Source organism: Mesitornis unicolor, unplaced genomic scaffold, assembly GCF_000695765.1.
Source record: "Mesitornis unicolor isolate BGI_N332 unplaced genomic scaffold, ASM69576v1 scaffold23542, whole genome shotgun sequence".
NCBI lineage: Eukaryota > Metazoa > Chordata > Aves > Mesitornithiformes > Mesitornithidae > Mesitornis > Mesitornis unicolor.
This window is the reverse complement of record NW_010167473.1, coordinates 8,249-12,372: the sequence shown is the minus strand read 5'-3', so window position 1 is coordinate 12,372 and position 4,124 is coordinate 8,249.

The window sequence follows — 4,124 nt, the reverse complement described above, 5'->3', positions numbered from 1 at the left end:
GCAGAGTTTTGTATCTCCTTTTTTCTTTGAGACTCTTGAATTGTGAACACACAGGGGTTAGAAAAGCTGAAAATGAAAGCAGAAGGGAGGCCTAGGAGCATCTCTGCTCTGTGGGAAAACTCATCTGTCAAATCACCCTCCAGAGCAGGAAGGAGAAACTCCTGTTCCCAGCAAGGTTTCTGCCTCCAGTTCCACAAAATAAAAAACAAAGGAAAGACTGAATTTTGCCCCATCTCTTTGCCTTCATAACTAAGCTTACTGACTCTTGCTGTCAACTTAGTTGCTTGTCCAGTTGATAAACACATTCATTATTTGATAACTCTACCAAGTGATCGCATCCTCTTCATCACATTCCCACTGGTCTGGCTTCACAGACTTGCTTTTTCTTCTGTAAATCCTAACAGAAATAGTAGCTTAGCTTGAGTGGTGCATCCTGACAGCCCACCAGTGCCCGAGGGATGCCTTAAAGGGTTATCCCAAAACCTGTTCTTCATCCTCCAAATCGGATGAGTGAAGTCCTCAGAAAACCCATGTGCACCACAGAGGAGTTTAGATATGCAAGGAAAGAGTCAAAGACCAGAGGTCCCAAAGAAGAAATAAAATATGACCTAGTCTGCAACTAGCACTGATACCATCCAAGGAAAATAAAATTTTTCCTCTTTCTTTCTATGCTTTCTTACAAAGCGCAGAAAAATAAGGTAGCCAGATTCTACCCTCCCTGAAATTACTGAGACATATAAACAAGTAATTTGGTACTGGACGTTAAGGAGAACTTACATTAGGGCAATACCCAGAGGGACATAGCTCAAACAGACGTGTGTAATGGAGAGGTAAGTCATGTCCCCTATCACTGCTGGTCATTTATAACTTAAGCTCTAAGTATGCAACTAATTCTGAACTAGTTCCAAAAATAAAAGGAAAAGAAAGAAAGAATAGTTCCTGAGAAGTCAGTGTGCTGGCTACGAGCATGCCTGGGTGAACAGCACTGAACTGAATCTGGAGGTTAAGCACAGACAAGTCATTTCAAGCAGTCCTGCAGTTAAGCAACACTTCACCCTAGGGAAGTCTCCCTTCCAAACACTTCCAGCATTCCACATGGGCTGTTTAAAAGCTGTTGGCTGTTCTCAGTGGTTTTTCTTCATCTTTACTCTTTTTGAAGATTTTGGGATGTTTAGGGAAGCTGCTGTATTCATTTTTTCAGATGTTTTGAGTTCTGAAAAGCTTTCACCTGCAAAAGATTTATTCTGATGAGAAATCAATTCCAGCTTTATTTGCAGGAGAGAGAGAGCTGTATACAAAGTGAAGGATGCTCGACTGCTTCTCAGACACCAACATGAGCAATTTTGAATGGAGATCTGTTAGAGTATTCTGGATATTTGCATGTCAGCATGCAGAAAAAGCAAGCAAATGCAAATGAATGTTCCTGAAAACAGCAGTGAAAAGCAAATATATCTTTTTTTCATGTCCTAGAAAGACCTTGTTATAGGGATCATGATAGCAAGAGCCCAATACCAATAGACAGAAGCCCTGAACTTCCAAAGCAGGAAGTGGTGAGAACTAGCTGGGTCACAGCAGTGAATCAGGGCCCTTTCCTCCCAGGTGACAACTGTGCCAGTGGGCAGTGGCACCATGCTGTCACCAGTTGGTGCTACCATCAGGTCACCAGGTGCAGTATGGTTCACAAATACATAACAAGAGAGCTAACAAAGTAGCTGCACCGTTGGCTTTATTGAAAGTGAGATTAATTAGAAGTACACACAAATATGTAGCTTTTGCTGTCTTAAGGGAGCAAATACTTACACTTACAGTGTCTCTACAACAAGCTAGACCCCTCTGACCAGATTCTTCTTGCTTAGACTCCACTGAGTTCCATAGCTCACTGTTTTATTTTAGCTGCATCTCAGCATCCAGGAGCATTTAAGCCTTAGAAAAACCCTTTAGGTAGAATTTAGGCTGCATAAATCTGACTGCAGGAAGCCTTCCTGGACCCCACAGTGTGCAGTTTGTGCACATATGCATGTGAGTGCATGCATGTGCTCATCAGGGAAGCAAAAAGAAGGAACTGAGGCAGCAGACACATGACTCAGGGTGTGGGCGAGATTGGTAATATAACCCCAGCATTGTTGGATTATCAGCACCTTTGGATCTTCATTCTGCAGCAGTTGGGCTACCTCCAAAAAGAAAATGCCCCAGGCAACATCTGTGCTTAGTAGTCAATTATCCATGGGAGCAGGTAAGGGATTAGTGACCAGGTAGGGTTTCACGTCTGTCAACAGGGTGAACGCCGTAGCTGCTCAGAAACATTTAGCAAGAGAGAGAAAATGATACAGAAATGCTCTAAACGCTTGAACTGAAGGAGGATTGTCTCCCTTTGGTGGAATTTGGTATGGGACGTGTGCCTGGATGAGATGTGGTTCAAAGTAATGTCGCTGCGTGTGCTTGACAGCAACACTGGCTTAAGGCATAGCTGTCCTTCCATTCCACCCCTGGCTGCCCCAGCACTGCAGCCCACCACTCCGGCCTTTGAGCCACTGCTTCTTGTGCCATGTGAAACCGGTCATGCAAATGCCTGGTTGGAACAGAAAAATTAAACCCAAACATCTTCAGGAATGCTGTTTTTCAGCCAGCTGTATTTCCCGGCCTGATTCACAGCAAAACCCAGGAGGACCAGAGCAACCAAGAGGGCAGAGCACAGAGGTACCAGCCAGCAGTGAGGGGCAGCCAAAGACTTTGCAACATGAACCTACAGCTGGAGCTGCAATCTGGGGAATAAAGCTCAGTCTGACCCAATTTGTATTCTGAACAATGGAGAAATGCCACAGGCTTAGCTGGTTTTTACCTCTGTCTTTGAATTAAGGGGTATGAATTTAGGTTTGCATCCTTCATCCAAAGAAACATTATTAGGCAGCTCATTTCCACCAATGCGATTCATCAGAAGGTGGCAAAAGATCACTTTGTTTCATCCCAGATGTCAAACCCCACTTGTCTGCTCTCCCCTGACCCATTGAGGCTCTTCCACATGCTGTGTGTTCTGGGTAGCTCATGGTTTCTTATTTTTTGCTACAGCTGATAGCAACACAACTTCTTTAAAGAAATCCCACTAATAATGCCTGTTAAGTCTTTGAAAGCAATCAAGTGTTAACAAGCTTATATTAAAGTTTACCTGCCTAAAATTTCTTCGAGTCTCACTTTCTTAGCTTTAATTTTCTCGTGTCCCAAGTGAAAAAACAGCTGATCACTTAAAAAAAAGTACTTGCTTTTCCCTTCTGTAGCAGTATCCTTTGGCTCTTTAAAATGTAGTATTTGCATCAGCTCTTTAAATATGTTTTCTCCATCCCCTGATTAACATAGCTTACTTTTTGGAAGTTTTGGATACATAATTTACAGATTGCAAGAGTTTTCTCTTTTAAATTCAGTGAATTATATTTAAAATACTTGAGTGTCATTTTTTATTACTAAAATGGAGTCACAAAATCAATCAGTGAATAGAATTGAGCAGTTTTCAGGGTCAAGTTCAAGCTTGTAAAAAGAGATGGATTGCTAAGACTTATAAAGAAAAAAATAAATCTGAAGCTCAGGTATTTCTTCAAGAAGAATAACTGTAGCTTGCCCTCTTTCCTTACAGGCATATTATTATGCAAGAAATGTAAAGTAAGATATGGGCATTTCTCAAGTATTTACTGAAATTAGCATTCTGTATTTGTTTGTGCCAGACAGAACTATATATTTTTTTTCCACATTACTCTTTTCTTGGACCCAGAACCTACATGTGCTTACTTGATTATTCTGAATACTTCAGAGTACGTTCACAGTAATGAACAGCCAAATCCATTTTGATTATGTTAATCTCAGGGTAAATTTGAATACAAATACACATCACCAACACTCTGAAGGATTGATGTGTTTTCGGGTTAATCTTGAGGGCTTCAGTGCCAGTCAGAAGAAATGATCAATATCAATTCAGTATTCAGTATATTGCTTCCAGGTAGGTACACACTTTCATGGGGAATTTATGTGAATCCCATTACAGAAATGCTGGGATCACTCTTGTATAGTTACAGAGGAACTGAAACTCCATAGGACTAAGGGAGCGGCATAATGACACAATAAATTTATCTTTTGGA